The sequence below is a fragment of the Rhipicephalus microplus genome, chromosome 4 (assembly GCF_043290135.1).
Source record: "Rhipicephalus microplus isolate Deutch F79 chromosome 4, USDA_Rmic, whole genome shotgun sequence".
Classification (NCBI taxonomy): domain Eukaryota; kingdom Metazoa; phylum Arthropoda; class Arachnida; order Ixodida; family Ixodidae; genus Rhipicephalus; species Rhipicephalus microplus.
Genome location: NC_134703.1, coordinates 136940040 through 136960814, shown reverse-complemented (window position 1 = coordinate 136960814; position 20775 = coordinate 136940040).

Here is a 20775-nt window from a genome sequence, read left to right as displayed (position 1 = left end):
CCAAATCAAGCTTCTTAGGGTCAAAGAATACGTAAGAAAAATTTGCAGATTCAATCACGATGAGTGAAGATACATGCAGGGCACCTTCAGAAATTACGAAAAGTGCCTATGCAAAACTGCTTATTTCACAAGCTGAAAAGAACTGCAGCTCAAATATTTGCTTATGGTTCGAGAAGACTGGCAGATAAAATGAATATTGAAAGGCAAACTAGATTTCTTACTATAGGCCTCCTTAATATTTACACAGAAGAGCTTTTCACGTAAGGTTTTCAGCACATTAAAGCGTAATGATAACTATTCCTACAGTGTAAACAAAAACGAACCCAGCTGGGAGGAATCGGGGAATGATGCTCCCGCTCCGCTCCGGTTGCCTCACTCAAACCGGGTTTTACAGAGCAATACATTCGTTTTCCACCGTTTTCCTCCGGTGGGCGCCGGACGAAGGAAACCGGAAAAAAACGGGGCCAATCCTCTGATTATGCTCCCGTGGTTGCCCAGAAAATGCCCCGGCACATCACTTTTGCCCCGGTCGATGATGCCCAAGTGCTCCAGCTCATCGCTCAGCGCCATTCATTGGCTGTTCGAGGAGTGACGTAGGAAGCCTTGCCACCGGGAGGCCATTCCCCACAAACCAACATGGCGCAGAAAAAGCCGGTGCAGGGAGGGTCGTGCGAAGCGTTCGGCCACGTAGGAGAAAGGAAAATTGTTCTGAGCTCCTTCCGGATATCACAAGTGGCAAGCATGCAACGAAGGTCATCAACGATAGAAGGAAGTTGTGCGAACCATAATCGAGTGATGGTTCCTGGCAGGGGACGACACATTGTGATCTCGTGAGTGTTGAGGGACCCGGTGGTGGCTGGTGCGTCGAAAAAAATGGTGAGTGAGCTCTCTTTGAATCACCTGTGTTATTCTTCTCAGGTAGCGCTAAGATTAGATAAGGTTCGGTTGATAAACGACACTTGCGATCAATATTAGGCTAAATTCACAGGACGTCATTGAAAAATCAGCGGAGTACCAATAATGCGTTGTTTGGACTACGTGTTTTTTTCCTTAACATAACTTCCGTAAAGCGAAACGGAGAGGTGAACAAGTTGCTACTGATTCAATATGGCGTAAATGTAGAAAAAAAGACGAAATAAAGAAAGTGAACACTACAAGTGTTTGTTGTTGTTCACTTTCTTGTACTCGTCTTTTTTGCGCTGCGATTGCGCCATAACAACTTCGGTAGATTGAATCCAGTCGCTGTAATATTTGGAGTGCTGATTAGATAGGCAATATTAGAACGCAATATAGTTTTAGCTTTATTTAATCAAACGTTACTAATCGTTATAGGTAAACCTAACTGATTAAAAAATGTGTTAGGTCTTGTCAGTACACCTACAAGGCAACATTTTTCCGCCTTCCATATAAATAAATGTCAGGTCGAGGTCTACCACTGCGTAAAAATTTTTTGATAGAATATGTAAGCCAAACTAATAAAACTTGAATAGCTAAAATCAGTTTTAATTCTTTACAAATGTTGTGAATCGAGGTAGAGCAATGCGTTTGGTGCAGACTTTTGCAACTCATACATGCACTCATACTTGTGAAAAAGTTATTTTGGTTGGATAAGTGGTATCTGAGATAATAATCTGGAAATATACTGGACTCTGCGGGACGTAGTGCTTTCAGGAACAGAGAGAGGGGGTGGAACAAATTGACGTTGCTAAAAACGAGGAATGCAAAAAAAAGAAGAGTTGCTTGGCAGAACGAGTCCTGCGGTGCTCGACGTTTCTGTAAATGGGGGGGGGGGCAGTGAAGTTAACTCATATGACAGCGGGCTCAACATTCTAAGATAAAAGGGACATTATAGTGCAAGAACGGGAGCAAGGAGAAGGCACCCTTTCGAAATACTACCCGTATTTTCTGTGTTGGAGATGGGAAAGATTACTACATTGCTGCTGGTTGCGGAGCATGCAGCCGAGAGTACAAAAATTATTTGGCAATGCTAGTATGAGGCGTGTGTGCGTGTGCGTGTGTGGGTGTGTGTGTGTGCGTGTGTGTGCGTGTGCGTGCGCGCGCGCGCGCGCGCGCGCGTGTGTGTGTGTGTGTGTGTGTGTGTGTGTGTGTGTGTGTGTGTGTGTGGTCAGCTTTAGAAGTTGTTTCTCCTGATAGACCTAAAGATTGTATAGGATTTATTGAGTGTCCGTGGCTTCAGTGTTCTCAATTTCCTGGCCTCTCGCATGATTTGCAGTTCTCATGCATAATTATTTTTTTGTTAAATCACGCAGGAAGCAATCAGATCAAGCCTCGCATCGTCAATTAATCTGACAAATGGTCCGTCGGGGATGGTGAAGAGTTGTTCTCGGTGACCGCGCTTTCTTCGTTTGTCGTGAATCGATTTACAGCATTATTAACTTCCTTTCGAAGCGCTGCTCTTCAAACTTTAGTGCTGTTGATTTCATGGGATCTGCTTCATTGTGTTTTGTGTTTGGTCGCTTTTGCATGTTTGTTTGTTCTTGTCTCCTTTTCTCAAATGATGGGTTTTCTAGGAATGTCAGCTCATTTTGAATAAATCAAATAATAAGAACTCAAGTGTTTTCTTGAATTTCATCTGCTAGAGCTCTGTGGAAAAGAATACACAGTAACTCTGCCGTGCTTGCATCAGAATTGAGACTGCCTTCATCTAACTATTGCGTGAAACGATTAACATAGAATAAATAAATGGCAGAGCCAACACTTTAAAGAAGTACTGATCCACCTCACTGAAATTCTGTCCGGACAAAGTAAGTAGATTCGTAAAATACTCCAGAGGTACCACAAAAAAGCTCTGGATAGCCGTAGCAAAATACCCGCGAAGAATGATCCGGAGGTGCGACGTAATCACTCCAGCCACCCGGAGAAAAATGCCAGCAAAAAGTACTCCGGCGGCACCACGCAATTGCTCCGGTCGGCCGGAGTGAAATATCTGCTGAAGTACTACGTTTGTGCTACGCAATTTCAGCAAAAATTGCTCCGAACAGGGGGGACGCTAGAGGACAAGCGTTTTACTCCGACCTCGGAGTAACTTTTTTTTACAGTGAACCACTCCGACAAACCTGGCAGAGGTTCATGTTCTCGTAGTTATGTTTTGTCTAGTTACCTGTTAAGCACACTGAATGAGGCTTGCAAGAGAAAAAAGTTGGTATTTCATTTTGAAAAAGAAGTAAATTTGGAGGATCCTTGACCTCACCTTCAAGATTTCAACGCAATAGCGATAGCCTGTCTTCAGTGCGTACTTCAGCTATTTAATGCATATTTTTTCGTGAAAACTGGAAAAGAATAAACTGTGGGTTAGTACAGTGTAATCAGTGAGGTTCAACGTAGCTACAGTGTCAGTGTAGCTTTCGCGTAAGATTACTTACTGTGTAATGGACAGTGCACTTTAAAACACCAGCAATTATACACGTAAAGTCGTCCGGAACTTGCTATTCAGCCATTACGTCGTCATAAAGGAATACGCGCCGTAACGTGTGTGCCTTTTGTAGCATTAAAGTAGTATGTAGCTTTAATGCTAAACGAATATCAAAAAAAGCAATCAAGAAAAGCTGATCAAAAGCTACGTGACACTCAAGTAGTGTACGTGGTCTGATGGCACAGTGAATGTACAAGGACCTAGGTCTAACATGCTGTCAGCAACAGCATGGGCATTTGGCGTCATAATGACGTTGTAAATGTCAAAAACTGGCAACGTCACTGCGACGTCATCACAAACTGTAGAATTAAAGACAGGCCAACCACGGGGGTGATGCACGACCAAGCAGCGTACACAAAGCTCGCAATGACTTTTTGAGGGAGTGAAAAACCCTGTAAAGTGCACAAAACTCTATGCGGAAGGTGTTCGCACACCAACAATATATACTGGGAAAAAAATGCGCGGAAAACGAAGGCTTTTGGAGTTAAAGTTTTTTTATGTGAATGCATGAAATTGTATTTGAGTTTATTTTTGTCTTTTTTAGTTTGCACACATACAAACAACTGGGTTTAAACCATCACATCAGATGCAAAATAAAAAAAATCTCTGGGCTTGAAAAGCTCCATACATTTTACTGTTGTACAGCATTTGCCAACACTGAAAGACCCACACCTTAATAATATATTCGCGATATTGCAAGAATGAAACAGCTGCTGTAGACAGTCCTTTGACTGCACTACTGACCCCGTTTTCGACCATTCCGGGGAATACTGCGGTCAAAGTAGAACGTTTCTACAACATCTCACAAACGCAAAAACATCAGCGTTTTCAGCGGAAAGCACCTACTGTGTCACCCCGCTGCAAAACTTCCCTCGGTTCTCGTGTTTTTGTTCCCAGCACTAACGTTATCTTACGCAAGTATATGGGTAACGATTTGCGGATTCGATAGGCAAGCAGCTCCATTTAAAATTGCGTACGTGTTGAACTTTCGCTCAATTGACTGCTTATGAGACACCTGCGTTCGCTACAGATTCTTGTCGCACAACGTTTCCGTTTGAACTCGCAGAAAAAGCCCAGAGACTCGGCCACTGTATACGTTCTCTGCGATCACTGCAACTGATATCCACGTTTCAATCGTCCCGCACTGACCGCGATACGTGGCGCAATAAATTTTTGCCCAGAAAGCCTAGCTGCACGTGCTTCTAATCACCCACGTGTACGACTGAACAATGCCAGGCGACATTATACGTGCCTGACAAACTCTTTAACGCTTGCTGCATTTCTTCGGTTGGCAGTCTTCAATAATCCCGGCTGCGACAGCTGCATTTCTGATGGAGGCGGAAATGTTGTAGGCCCGTGTACTCAGCCTTGGGTGCACGTTAAAGAACCCCAGGTGGTCGAAATTTCCGGAGCCCTCCACTACGGCGTCTCTCATAATCATACGGTGGTTTTGGGACGTTAAATCCCACATATCAATCAATCAGTCTTCAATAGAGCTAAGTTTCTTTGGTTTTGTGGTGTACTTTGTAAGAGCACTGGCTTAAGTCCTGCTCCGTAAAAACAGGGGCCGGCTATTTGAAGAGGACCCACTATAATTTTGTGTGCGCGCGCAATCAGATTATGTGCGGTGCTACGATTTTTTGCTGTGGTTTCACACAACTGGTCATTCCTGTCAGATGCTTCGAGGGGTAGATATCCAAAATGGAAACCAGACACTTTCCTGCTTATGCTTGGTTAAAAATTATGCTTGTTTTCAGTTTTCATTATTTGCCTCACTTTTTTCATACCTGGATTTGTTGGAAAGCAAGGCAGTGCAAATATGCTATACAGGAAAGGTTGCAAAAAGCTCACACTCATAAAGTGCAGTATATGTTGCTTTTCTTCTTTGATGTAGGGAAGACCTTAACTTTTTCAATAGTGGAATAAAATGCTAGAAACGACTGTAATCTCCCAAAAACTACGTAAAATGTGCTGTAGTTGCAACACCAATCTTGTAAGCAGTGTCCTCCATTACTGGTTAAAGAGTGGTTGCAAAAGAGAGCATTACGCTGCTTCAATGTTGTAACGAACAATCTTTCGTGTTCTAGTGTTCTTTGCGTTTGGCCTCAGCTAGATTTCACAAAAAATTTTTCGCAACACACCACAGGGTATTCCGTTTAACGTAGTCTCAAGAACACGCTCAGGTTGCTCAGACTGGTTCCAAGCTCAGTACCTCTGAACCCCTCAGTTAACATATTCTGAGAGACGGCGGACGGCAGAGTGACCAAGGGCTATCGACCGATGTGAGGAGCAAGTTGACCGTAAACACTAAGGTGAAACGCATATGTGATACACTTAACGTGTTAATTTTTACAACATTTACAATCATCAAAAAACACTGAGTTCCGTTGATCATGTGCCTGCAGAAACAATTGGCAAATGATTGAGGAAGCGAATGAGTTCGAATCCTCAAATATAGCGCAAATATATTAAACTGGCACTGTAGGAGTAATAAGCTGCAGCCACATTTTCATAGTCGGTTTCAAACAAGAGCAAAAGTCTTAGTAATTTGGCGGATCAAGCTGTCTTATATAGGATACAAATCTCAGATACCAGGGGTTACAGTTTTCATAGAAAACAAACACGAATGGCCTCACAATGATTACTTTACTAGAACTTCAGAAAACGCAGCGATCTTGAGAGTACTGATAGCTCCGCTTCGCTGACTTAGTGTCCTTTTGCCTGTATAAGCAAAGTGACATTCGTCAAGCGTGACGGCTGGATACTCGCAGATTCATAATTAGCTTCTCTCTTTGTCATTTCGCAATGGCAATTGTTTTCGGCAAAACTTGACGTGCGCGGCACTCTGCCGTTGCGAGAAACCTTGATAAGTAGCACTACTCATTGGATTCCATCGATACGCCGTACTTTAAGACGATGTAGCTGCGCGAAAGTACACAGGCCTCCGCGAAACGGTTCTGGTTCAAACCAAACCTCGATCCATTTCCTTTTTTTCTTCCAGTGAAGTCTCCAACACAGTCACTGCCGTTGGCGATCATTAATTCAGTCTGGGTTTCGTCGCGGCGCAATCTCTTTTTCCCGTCTGGCTTATGTGCTTCGGGGGTGATGCGACGGCGATAGCACTCAATATGCTTAGTTTTTTTTTTATTTGTCCGGTTCGTTCGTGCCTCGCCAAAGTGGCCGATCTGGCGAGAGGCCAGATAACAAGCCCTGAAAGCTGCCATGCATAATTCTGCGGCGCATTTCACAGTCGAAGAACATTTTTTTTTTTTTTTTTGACGACAACCGCTTCATCAGCTAGGGAGTAGAAGGTGTTGCCTATAGACATTGTGAGACGGCAGTTGTGTGAATCTTTCATATAATTGCTGTATTAATGAGAACTAACCGCCAAATATGCCGAGGAAAGTATGGAAGACGTTATTAGAAGTAATTTGAATGTAAATGTGGGCAAAGAATTGTGGACGAAAAAAAAAGATAACTTTCCACCAGCAGCTACCGAACCTGCGACCTTCCAATAACGCGTCCCACGCTCTACGACACAGCTGCGGCAGAGCTCAACACTTCATCTACTTTATTGGGTACATGTAAAAGTGGGAGCGCATTATGTGCTATAAAGTGGACGGTGGGATTACCGCCGCTGAAGCTCAGTGGTAGAGCATCGGACGTGTTGTTCGAAGGTCGCAGATTCGGTTCCTGCTGGTGCTAAGTTATCTTTCCGACCGCTTTTCTTTCTTCAAACTTACAATCAAATTACTTCAGATTACACCCGCTATACATTTTTTCGCGTAGTTATTGGTTATTTCACATTATTATTGAGTCTAACAAAAATACAACCTTTCAATACAAACTTGTTTTCCTTTATATGTTTGCAATCCTTTAATATTTCGTGAATATACGTATGCGTCACTAAAAAGCAACTTAAAAATTGAACTTCCTAGTGGGCTTCATTATAGGCTTTTTTTGTTTTTGTGACAGGTTTGCGCAATAAAAACATAAACTCAAAGATCGTGAATACAGTATGCATTCGTGTTATGATTCAGATGTCACTGACAGTCCATGCAATTGCCAGGAAGAAATGGTTGAAGGAAAGGTTGTTGAAAACACGAAACTATCATAGGAATTGCAGTTGCTGATTTGATATTTCGTGCGGCCTCGGGGTAAAATATAGTGCAGCTTAGGCTTTGTCGCACAGCCTGGTTTCAGTGCTTACTTCTAGTCCATTCTCTGTGTTCAGAGGTGCACTGTACCTTCGCATCGTGTAGTGCATCCATCAAACTTGACGCATGCAGTAAGACCACCATAGCGTTGATGTGCCTATATCGATTCGAAGCCTCCCTAACAATTCTTACAATCCAAAAAAGAAAAAAAAAATGACAGATCCCAAGTATCTGGGAATCAACGCTATGCGAAGCATGAAAAAGGAAGGTGACCGGGTTGCGATTTTTTTTTTGTTGAGCGACAGGTCATGAAACGACGCTGAATCTATGTACAAATGTTTCACACACGGACATATGTTGAAGAGTTGTAGATGTTTATATAACCAGTTGTTTTCACTTGCACAACGATGTCAACTGGGACACGCGTATTAGGAACACCAGAAGCTGATATGATGTGCTGATGCTCGCGAGGATGCTCGCCCTGGACACTGCCACATAAATCAACTTAAGCGCATGACTACTAACCACAATTGACGTTAACCCGACGTGACGGCTGTATCAAAGGAGTACAAGTGGAATGTTTATAAAATTGGGTAGGCGGCACTGCAACCAATAGTGACGTTTTACGAAGATCAGTGTCGATCTGAAAAGTAGTTCCGAGGACTGGCGTAGCTATGGGATAAAATGCTTCATCGCCACGTAGAATGTTAAGTTTGACTCCAGCTGGACCCTGACACACATTTTTTGCATTCATTGGATTGACGCTACCGATGTCGGGTACTTCTTAACGTTCGCGCAATCAATTTGCACATGTGTGTCCTCGTCGTTCCTGGGTGGATACTAAGTGTGAATCACCTGTGCCACATAGCCACATACCAGTGGCACATACCCGCCCATGGGTATGTGCCACTGTATGGCGGGATGTATTTAAATTGTATGCGACGAGATTGTGACATTATTCATGTCTTGACCAGCGAGTCATATTCGTCAAGCCATCTTACCCTCCCATGCTAATTTTGGTTCACACCACGTTAAGCGGGTGACCACGGGAGCACCCAAACGTAAGCGGCTACATAGATAGATAGATAGATAGATAGATAGATAGATAGATAGATAGATAGATAGATAGATAGATAGATAGATAGAGCTAGATAGATAGATAGATAGATAGATAGATAGATAGAGCTAGATAGATAGATAGGTAGATAGATAGATAGATAGATAGATAGATAGATAGATAGATAGATAGATAGATAGATAGATAGATAGATAGATAGATAGATAGATAGATAGATAGATAGATAGATAGATACGCTCAAAGTCACCGAAGTTCGCTAAGAAATATTTCGCGATTAAAACCAGTCCTCATATTTTACCCTGCAAGAAACATCAGTCGACGCCTTCACGTAAGTACGAATAAATTCGTTTGTTCTGCAAGCTCAATAGAGGATGCAATTATGCCCGTTAAGTCGTCACTAAAAAAGTCAAGAAATCATATTTGACACCATCTTCCACTGCAGAACTCCTTCGCCACTCCTGTTGCTTTAGAATTTCAGGTTGAAGAACATTGAGAAGTATGCCTCATACTCTCGGTCTTTAGGGCAGATTTTAAAGCTCTTACACTACCCTTCTGATATCACTTATGCCCGTGTGGCACGGGCATAGAAAATGCCATTCAGTAGCGAAGGCATTCAGTTCCCCAATGACATTTTTTTCGGCAGCGCTTGATGATGTCGATCGACATTTTTTTCGACATTTGACTTGATGATGTCGATCGCAGCACCTTACTCGTGAGCATTGGGTGAGTAGCAATAAAAAAAAACAAGTGTTTCGAAGCTCAATACACAGCAGATAATAAATAAATGTATATATAGGCATAATACGCTGCCATTAAATTTCGTTCGTTACTTTGTTGCACAACGTTGCAACCCATCATGTAGCAACTTAAGCCAAAGCTAGTCAGATCCAAAGCGTAAAAATATTATGGCGCCTGTCGCATTTATTTACATTGTCTACAAGCTGAGTATAAGCCTCCAGGTTGTTGTTTAAATGATTAGTGTGAATAAAATACATGAAAAGGTTCCTCCCAGTCGAATCAAATGTCGTTTTATACAATTACTTCATCAGCTGTGCCATCTAGAGAACGTATTTCTCAGTCGAATGAGTTCTGACAATGACATTAGGGGACGAATGGCATTTTGGCGAATGCCACTTTGTTTATCCGTGTGACACCGTGCGAATGACATTCAATCTGAAGGCATTGGGAGGTAAATGCAATTTTCTCTACATGTGTGGCACGGGTATTAGTTATTTATGTGAAGCATCTACTGCATCGTGCAACCGAGAAACGACAAAGCATATAAAGCTATTGGTGTTTATGGCTAACAGTGGCATTCACGAAGTCATCCTATGTTCGTAACTAAATGGCTGACAACCCTTTTTGTGACCAATGTGTAGCAAGGAAACACTACGGCACATCTTCTGTGTCTCTCGTCACCAAAATGCGCACAGAAAATCACTTGCACTCGCACTTGATCACAGAGATAGCAGACCGACAACTAAAGAAACCATTTTGTGATGTCGTTCTGAGAGATCACGGGTAAAGGGGACGAAGGCTGTGCTTAAATTCTTGGAGTCATCCGACATGTACCGTCGAATATAGACGGATGGGGTTATAATGGCTGTGAGGCGTGTGATTTTGCGCCTGAGTGCTCTCTCCTCTCTCTCTATCTTTTACTCTATCATTACCCTCTTCATCATTCCTTGCTTATGTGTAGAGTAACATATTGATGCTTTTAGGCTGGTTAACATCCCTGCCTTTTCTTTCTCTCCTGTCCCTTTCTTTGGAAATTATTGTGCAGCAGATGCCACCCGCTATGTACATCATCTTCCTACTGTGAATGTAATGTTATTTAGGTCAACCGCAGCTAAAAGGCTTGATTTGCTGGCGCGGAAATCCCACTCCGCTGAATTTACCAACTCTCATCTTCTCTGCTAAGGTCCCATTGTTGAGCGCGGGCTTTCTAAAGAAAAATATCTTGAACTGAGGAGATGCTTCTACTCAGCGTGCGGCTTCAAGCACTCCTAGAGGAGTGCTTGATGCTCTTAGATTCAAAGAGCCTTCAAATACGTGAGTGCTTCATATGGCGATATGTGTGAGCTCTGATTACAATGCAGAATGCTGGCTCTTTGAATCTAAGAGCATCAAGCACTCCTAGAGGAGTGCTTAAGAGGAGTGCTTGATGCTCTTAGATTCAAAGAGCCAGCATTCTGCATTGTAATCGGAGCTCACACATATCGCCATACGAAGCACTCACGTATTTGAAGGCTATGTTTTTATTATCTCTCTCTTTGTGTGCGTGCATGCGTGTGTATGTGTTCTTGGTCTTATACGAAGGAGCCAGCACTTCAAAAGTTATCACTAGTCTCGACAATTTTATGTGCCGCAGTGGTGTAGATGTTGCGGTGCTGGTCTGCTGACCAAAAGGTCGTGGGTGCGATCCCGGTCGCATTTCGATGGAGGTCAAATGATCACGCAGGCACGTGCACTGTGTGATGTGAGTGCAGGTTAAAGAACACTAAGTGGTGAATACTTCCACTAAGTCATCTCTCATATTCACATCATAGTTTTGACGCGCTAAAACCGAGATATTATTATTATTATTATTATTATTATTATTATTATTATTATTATTATTATTATTATTATTATTAATATTATTATTATTATCATCATCACACTCTGCACCAAAGGATGTGGTCAAGAAGTAGGGCTCATTGGTAAGAACTGCCCACTTTACGCGCCTAAAAAGAATATTTTCTCTTGATCAGCAAAACACCAAAGAAAATGTTGCAATAGCAGTTTTTCCAAGCAGCTGAGTTGAATCACGTTTAAATATGAATTCAGGATTAAGGAATACTTCACTGCCCCGCCGCGGTGGTCTAGTGGCTAAGGTACTCGGCTGCGGACCCGCACGTCGCGGGATCAAATCCCGGCTGTGGCGGCTGCATTTCCGATGGAGGCGGAAATGTTGTAGGCCCGTGTGCTCAGATTTGGGTGCACGTTAAAGAACCCCAGGTTGTCGAAATTTCCGGAGCCCTCTACTACGGCGTCTCTCATAATCATATCGTGGTTTTGGGACGTTAAACCCCGCATATCAATCAATATTTCCCTGAAGATACCCCTCTTAAGGCAAGGTAGGGCCAAATAGAAAACGCGCTTTTGTGTGGACAAAAAAGACATAATCAAAAGATAAATACACGGACACCGACAGAGGCACCTATCTACTGATATCTTGAAGTGGTCGGTAGAGCACCTTGGAATTCGAGCGCTATCGCAGCGTTAGAGATACGACATAACGTTGGTGGATCCTGTTGCCTGTCCTCCTTTAAGCTTGTGCTTCAAGCAAGTGAGAGCTGGTGTCACACAAGGTGACGGAGGTATCGTTCACACAAGTGGAACTTTTCATTCTTCATGAAACCCAGAGGGAGAATCCCGCTGATATCGCGACATTATCGGTGCCCTTGTGTTCTCCTCAGCGTGTTCAAATCATTCTGTCAGAATACTGTCTTCTTCTTCGAGGCGTTGTTGCTGCCGATAGTTTTGTGCAATATTAGCAGACCAATATTTAAATGTTAATACCGTTGGTTCCGCACGAAGAATCTGACTGTTTTCAGCACAATCCGAATGCAAATGATCCACCTGAAATCACCATAAAATAGCAATAAATGGTGGCAACAAGTAACCTATTTTTCCCTGCTGATTATAATTGTTATCGCAGAGATGTCATGGTCGACGTTAGTCATGTGAGCTAGAGATAAGATTATTATAATTGTGAACGTGCACGTGCTGAATTTCTGCCAAGGATCCTGTGCAGACGGTTTACAATCCAAGTTTCAAACGTGGTCGCCAGCTCTGCTGAGCCTCCGCGCCACGCGACATCCCAGGTGCTTTAATGCACTTGCGGCATAGTTCTCTTCCTACTTTTTATTACTACGGATGAGCACACAAGACGTAAACATAACACTTGTTGAGTTGCTTCTTTGGGCATTCGGAAGGTCAAACCGCAATGTGAACATTCACATTTGTTAATAAAGCAATAACATGAGACGAACAAGGCATGCATGCCTGGGACATCGAAAGCATAGGTACAAGGCCATGTAGAAGGGACTTCCCCGTCCGTTCCACGTGTCCGCAATTTATCGTGTGCGGAAGACAGTCATGACTGTCACGACGGTATTCCGACACGCACGAGAGCAAGATTGGTAACTACGGTATATTCTATGTGAAATACGAAAAAATAGTGCCTAAGGGTCGGTGCAAACGGCTGCTCAAAATCAGTGATGCTTCACAGAATCAACTGATCCGAATGGTTCAAAGTGATGAAGTACAAATGAAGAACACAGAAGGACACAAAAGGGACGTCGTGAAACAAGTTGGCCGATAAAGCAGTTTTTCCCCGGATAGCGGCATGTCGCAATTACTGAAATGTAGCTCGTAGTCTTGCGGACGTAGCTCGTGCCCCCTATTACCATTCGTGTTTTTCTGCGCGCGAGTACGCGCTCAATTACGGGCAATAGAAAGGCGCGTGGTCCATGCTTCACGACGCTTGTACGACACCATATGTGTTCCCCAGGTTGTTAGCGTAGGCGTTGTACGCAGCCAGCGTCCTTGTACCTGTCAACACGCGATTGACCCGGATCCAGCGTCTTTTATTTTTCTATGAATACAGTTACACGTTTGTTCTTTCGGTTGGCTTGACTATCGCTGCTGTTTGGCCGCAGTTACGTAGAGGATAAAGAAAGAAAACACGAGTTTGATTGGCTTACGCCCTTAATGTCTTGCCGTGGAGTTTATTCATGAAATATTTTAGGCTCGTTGTATACGTAGACAAAAGTAATATACTCTTACAGTGAAAAAGTAGAGAGAAAGAGTAGAAAATGAAGAAAAAGTTTATAATGGCTCATCGTAAACTTCCGCAGCGCCTTCTTCAGTATAAGACCAAACTATGTCCTTACAAATATTATATCTAATCAAGTCACAAGGTGTGCTGAAGAACTTAGTTGACCAGAAGTGACTAATCAGTATTCAACTAATAATATCATTGGTTCCCTCTTTTCACTGGAGAGATTAATGTGCAAAAGTGCATAAAAAATCAGCCAGTTAAGAGATGGCGCGTTTAAACAGCAGATGCAAATAACTATACCTGGCATCCAAGCAAAGAACAGATCTAAGCAGCTCTTCCACAATTCGGACGAGACTTTAATCTCTACTGATAGAAGTGGCTGCAGCACGCAGGGTTCATTATTACCACATGTGAAACGATTAAGCTAACCCCATTCTTGAAAGTTTTTCAGTACTCTAGAGTACACAGAAAGACATCAATCAACCAGCTAATCATTCAACGAATAAACTATTCCCATTATTTACCGAAATATTTCTCGATCGTTGATTGAAACGACGTCGCATAGTCTAGCATGAACCTTAGATTGCAAAAACTAGGAGCATAAATAAGGAGTAATTACTTCTTTTGAAAATTTTAATACATTCCCTGTTCGATTTCTAACAGAACCTGCACTAAATCTTACAATTTCCAGCTTTGAAGATTAAGGAAACGCCGAAATACAATATTTGCAGCACATTTTTAAAATTATGGAACACAATGAAGAACCTACTATAAAACAAGTCTGATGAAACTAAGCATTTTCGCGTAACATAAATGCATCTCAAAACCACGTGTAATCAACAACACTTCAATAAAACACATAAACAAAGCCTAAGATTTTGTAAGTGGCTGTTCCTACGAGGTTACCTGCTCCTCCTAAGAAAGTTATTTTTTTACTGCCATAAAAGCTAAGAAGCAGAGGGAAAATATCGTAGAATACTTCCAAGTACACTGAAAACAATAATAAACTCAGGTCAATATCGGCATGCCTACCGCTAACTTTGTCCACATTTCATTTAAATTTTACTTACATAAATGAACCGGTCTTGCCCATTACAAAGCAAGCCTTAGAAGTGTTCAAGCAATGCGTTGAACGAGTAATCTCACCATAATAGATTTGGTGTTAATGTGCTGATGACTGTTTATGGAGTGTAATCAGTTCAGTACGCATTAGTTATTGTTAGCAGGGTTCGAGAAACAAGAAAATTGCCGATATAAATTATGGTTACGAGAACTATGCGGTACTCGGCCATCTATCCCCTTTTGTCATTAACACAGCTTCCTTGCACTACTTACTTGCGATTAAGAAAACTTGTTGAAGCATTGAAAAATTAACAGATTGGTGCACGTAGAATGGCACGCGTGTTGCATACAGCCCTTTCCTTTATTTAATCGCGACATTATTACACGACACTTTCAAATACCACCAAACTAAGAGGTTACACGGCTGATGTGAAGCCAGGTTAAGGCCCCCTGGTTGAATGGAAAAAACTGATGCCCGTGTCTGCTTCTGCGCAAATATCTCTGTTTTTCTTTACGGCAAGCACTGTGCATGTTTAACGAGCGGGGTTTCAACCACTTAGCAAGTAGCTGAAGAAAAAGCCTACTTAACCAGTCACAATACACACAAATAAAAGGCAACGCCCACAACTATTGGCAGTGGCCGTATTTCTTCCTGGAACTTTCACTTTCGCAACCTTTTCACGATGAAGAGGCGGCAACTCCCATCAGCCCAGGCTCGCCACTATCGTTAGAGGAAAGTGACCCCCGGTGACGACGCGGCGACCACATTGTGACGTCTCGAGAAGCTGCGTGCTGTGCTTTCCCTCTTTGCAGAACTTGCATGTCATTACACTCCAGTGTATATATAAAGCCATCTCATTGCGCTCCGTAGAAAACAACTTGGCGACAGATCGTCCACTGAACAACTCCTCCGCAGGACAGACGAACAAGGATAATCATGAAAGCTGTGGTGAGTTCATCGAAAGCTTCTGTTTCTTAGTCTACGTGTCTCTTTGTTGTCATTGGCAATTTACAAAGCATATTTCGGTTTCTATCAAATGCCCTTTGGCGCTAGAAATACCTTCACCAGCCATCATCTTGAGTTATAGTACCAGCTATATATACAAAAATGGAACTGACTGCGTAAAAAGTGAATATTACAAAAAGTGAAAGTGGCCACAAAGCAAAAAATTCACAGCACGCACGTTAGCTTTTACTGCTGCATATGAGCTACAACAGTAGAATCGGATAGTTCGAAATGTGTGGAATGTGGGCCTAACTAATAACTAAAATAGCGCAATGTGGCGGGAACAAGGGAACAATCTTGCGCTCATGTCTGTGCCTAATGAACATACCAGGAAGTTTCAAACGCCTCCTATAAAATGTTAGTTTACAACCAGCATGCAATGCTAGATTCTTGAGAAATAGCCTAATGTACTCAGGCTTTTTTCTTACCAGTTAAATTTAGGAAGATTGACACTGTAGAGTGCCTTGTTTGCAGGATATAAGGCGCAGAGATAAAGAGCATTGGGGAAAGGAGAGGAGGGTACATAGTTAATATTAGCACCTTGTTTGGCCCACTCGGCATCCTCTCATTTATGTTAGACGTACAAGTGAGTCGTCACGCAACGGCGAGACATACACTAACAATAATTGCCATCACTGCTCATTTGAGCTGTTGCTTAATCTTACTAAGGGCCAGTGTTCTAGAGATAGCTATGCGCCTCATCAGAGCCTTTGATATATGAAGCCTGCAAGCCACTGAAGGCTTAGTTCTAGGAATAACAATGTTGCAACAGTGAAAGTCGAACTGTAGCGCAGAACAAGAATGCAGAGGAGAATTTAAAACAGCGATTCCTTGCGCGCATTTATATTTACCATTTAATATAAGACACGAAAATTGAAAAAAGTTTTTTTAGGTGCATGACCGGCTTATCTGTTCTCTCGATTCTGGGACTGTAAGGTTCATTGCGCGACTATATCGTCTGGTGTTACACAAGGTTTAGTTTATTTATGCTAGTAATAATGAATACACAGAATACCGTTTTAAAATTTTCTTTTGAATCCCTGTGTAGAGTGCCAACTTTCCACCGGTGTCTGTCATGTCTTACAGTGCACGTTTTTTTGTAACTTTGTTGGTTATCAGCCATGTTTCTGACTTAGGGAAAACGAGCATAAGTGCAGTAATCCGCTGACATAGTAAACTTCTCAATAGGCACACTACATACAACGCTAATACGAGCCCACACGTATTGATCCTATCGATTTCTTGTTTGTATAAGGGAATCATGATGCTCGATTGTAAACATATTCGTTTTAAAGAATTGTCATAAATTGTGTTATTTTTGGTATGTTAGAAGAACTTGTAGGTGAGACCTGAGCTCCTTATTTGGGAACATTTTAAAACAAAATCTCGTCGAGGAGTTTGATGAAGCACGCTTTATATATCGACTAGCTGTAGACTGCTGGACATATAAAGCGAATTCAGGCAGACCAGCTTCGGAAACAAGAAAGAATATTTATTGAAGCGGGTAACTTACAATACAAAGCTTCATTGATGCAATCGCAGCTGCCGTTTGGAGGTAGCTGACTTGAATGAAATTGAGTATGGTACCACTATTTTATATTTTTCAGCTGTGCTTGCTGTTTGTTTGCCTTATACTGGCCACTGCCGTGGCAATTAAGTTTGGCAAAGGCTTCGGACATGGTGGTGGAGGATTCGGTCATGGAGGAGGATACGGACATGGAGGATACGGTCACGGAGGTTTTGGCCACGGAGGCAAGTTTGGAAAGTTCCACGGATAGTCACCAACAACGAAGCACTTTACAGAAACCCTTCAGACCAGCGCCAACCAGAGTCTCAGAAAGATTAGCGAACGAACAAAAGTACAAAGTTGTGAAATCATGAGACAATAAAAATGTCTTCTGTAACTGCGTGTTGAGACCAAAGCTGTTTTGGGTGATTCAGTCATTGCACAACTGATGAGTTAGTACCTAATGGTCATATATGCCCTTTTGCTTTGCCTGATATGTAAAACTAAGTGCTGTTAAAAACTGAAAAGAGCTATTGTAACAGAGGTGGCAACAGCGCAATTTAGTGAAGATATTAAAGTCTCTTTTAAAATTCAGCTAACATAACTGCGCCATAATTTACTAGAGAGAAATTTGTGAGCTGTGCTCTAGCAGGCGTTGTACATTGCTGCGTTCGGCCTATGTAGTAAATTCAGCACCATATCGCGGAAGCAATAGTGCCCGAATACCTTCTAATCTTAGCAATTGCAGGAAAAAACCTATTGGATGACATTCTGGGCACCACTTTTCAAGTGAAATCTTGGCAAAGTCCTACCGCCGTATCCAACCTACCTTCACAAATTTTATTTTAGTGAATCTTGGTAATTTATTGGAGAACAGCAGAAAAGAAGCTGTCATTTTAACGTGTCCTTGCAGGGTCATGGATCAGTGCCTCTGGGGAAACGGGAGGGGTTTAAAGGGGAAAGCTCATGATGGGAAGTGGTATGCATAACATGTCATCGTTAGCGCCGCTGAAATCTGTAGGCTGGATCTCCAGCGAAATTTCTAGGAGGTCGGCGAAAGCAACCAACTCTAGGAATGGACGTAGTGCAGGTATCGACGACTGTAAGGAGAAGAGAAATTCCTGCATGGTGGCAGTCCGAGCAATCGGTGACAGCTTTGCATCCCGATTCACGCCGCCGATTGAGTGCGACAAGTTCAGATGATATGCACTATTGTTTCTCAATTTGTTGCACAGCAGCGTCCTAGAGAGTGTTTCCGGGCAGCATGTAGTAATTGCAGATGCTACCGAGCGGACTATTGAATACTCATTACAAAACAAGCCCCCAAAACACGAGAAAACATGGAGACATGATTATTTTCTTATCATTGAAAGTGCCGATGGAGGCGGAAATGTTGTAGGCCCGTGTACTCAGATTTGGGTGCACGTTAAAGAACCCCAGGTGGTCAAAATTTCCGGAGCCTTCCACTACGGCGTCTCTCATAATCAAATAGTGGTTTTGGGACGTTAAACCCCACAAATCAATCAATTATCATTGAAAGTGCTTTATTATAATTTTTAAAAACGATAATCAAATACGGAGATCTAATCGGTTGTTTCAATGCAGAATTTACTTTCTACGGCGAAAACCTGTGCAAGTATTCACGAAAACACATAGCTGCTTTTTTATATTGTCCCCGCGGCCATCTTCATTTGGTTGAAGCCACGTTACCCAGCCTATCATTGAACTTTACATGTTCATTCTGTTAACGTATGTTAGACTTTTACACTCAATCATAGGCTTGTGCACGAGACAGGAGGGTGAGGGGATCCGCAAAATCTCTTCTATCCATCGACTTAGTACGAAAGAGGCGCTCTTATCAACCTTCGCCCACCCTGATGAAGAACCCTGCATGCGCCTCATCTCATCAACAAGCAAGCCATAGGTGAACAACAAACACACATTGAGGAACGTGACGATCTCCAAAATTATTTATTTTCTGAAAAAATGCAAATAAGCCAATGAAACGTGACTAGCGAATAGAAAATCATACAAGCGACTCGGCAAAACAGGAAGCCCAAATCCGCTTAATATAGGCGAACTGGCAACTCTTGACGCAGGTCAGGCGCTACCGGTGCACAGGCAGAGAAGGGGTTGGCGCTCATCAACCCTAATTAACGTTACTAGACTGAAGAATTACGCGCACTCCACAGTCATAGTCACTCTTATATATAGACCTAACCTAACCTAACCTAACCTAACCTTTTAATCTATCCCATTGTGCACTCACGACCACACTCGTTGCAATTATTGTACGGATCATCTTCGCTTCATATAAACGTGTTCACATACTGCCTAACTAAAGAGTCTGCTGGCTACGTTTGAAAATGAAGGAAGAAGTGAGAACAGGAAGAAAAGTCTGGGAGGTCATCCGGAAAAATCATCATGAGGGTACATGCACGCTTGTCCATTACACACCTACAAGCGATGACTGGTTGTTTTCGAAAACAGTAGCCACGCCCGCGCCGCTTTGTTGGCTGACAACGCGCAGTGACACGATCCGAGGGGCTTCAAAGCTGAAGATGGCCAGCCATCTATTTCTTTAAGCCCATTGAGTAAAACGTTTTGTTCGCAAACGAAGGATCACGGAAACACAATAGATAGTCGATCATTCTCTCGCGGTTTCGCGAATCACATCCGGAAATATGCGCCTACCTTATGCGAAAAGAGCACAACTTCGCGAAAACCATCCCTAACTAGGCGGCACAGTATGGTTGCGTCAAGGCGGGAGTAGTCGATTCAAATTCGCAGCTTCCTCTATTAGTGTAGCTTATGTAGACAAGAGTTCCATACACTGGGGCCCTCCACCAGCTTCGTGACATTGTATCAGCAAAGATGCGACGGCCTCTTGCCACCCACGAGACAGCAAGGGAGCCCATATATCATTGTTCCGGCAAGAAAACTAACAAATCGCAGGGTTGATTGGCTCAGTTAGCATAACGTCAAATTTTACCCTCCCTGTCACTGACAGCTAAAGCTTCGTAGAGGCACACAAAGCGCATCGTGTTAACAGAACAGGTGTCTGTAATGAATAAGTCAACACTGACAAAATATCCTCTAAAAGTGAAGTGGTTCTGTCGAAAAACTGTAATGAAATTCGGGCAGTTTCGTCGTCGCGGCAAGCCTGAAAAAAGCGCGGAACTGAACAGCCTTCTTTGTTTTAAAGATGATAGTATTTCTTGGGGACCTTCGACGAATAAAATTTTATTCTGTCTGTCTGTGTACATTTGTCTGTTTGTCCGCCCCTAACGATTTCTCAAACGGCTGACCTCATCCGCTGCGCCCACCAATATTGCTCAAGGTTCAGCATTCATACTTGAGTTATTGTCAAATAAAAAACAATCATTGCGCATTTCTGAGGTACCATAACAACACGTTGATGTTTTGTATGACTGCATTTATACTAGAGAAGGCAAACACAAGTAATTCTAAGGACCGTAGCGTTAAACACGCTGCGCTGACAGTGCATCGTGATGCTCAAAAAGGCAAGTGTTACGAACGCTTTGCTAAAACGACACGGTGGTGGCACCTGTCCGTTGCTTTGCGTCCTTCACCTTATTGCCTCCGAGAATGGCACGCATCTTTCGCAGGCGCGCACGCCTTCCTCCGTTTTCGAAGATGACTGCCAGATGGCGCTCATGTCTAACGTGCCTCGATGCGCTCGT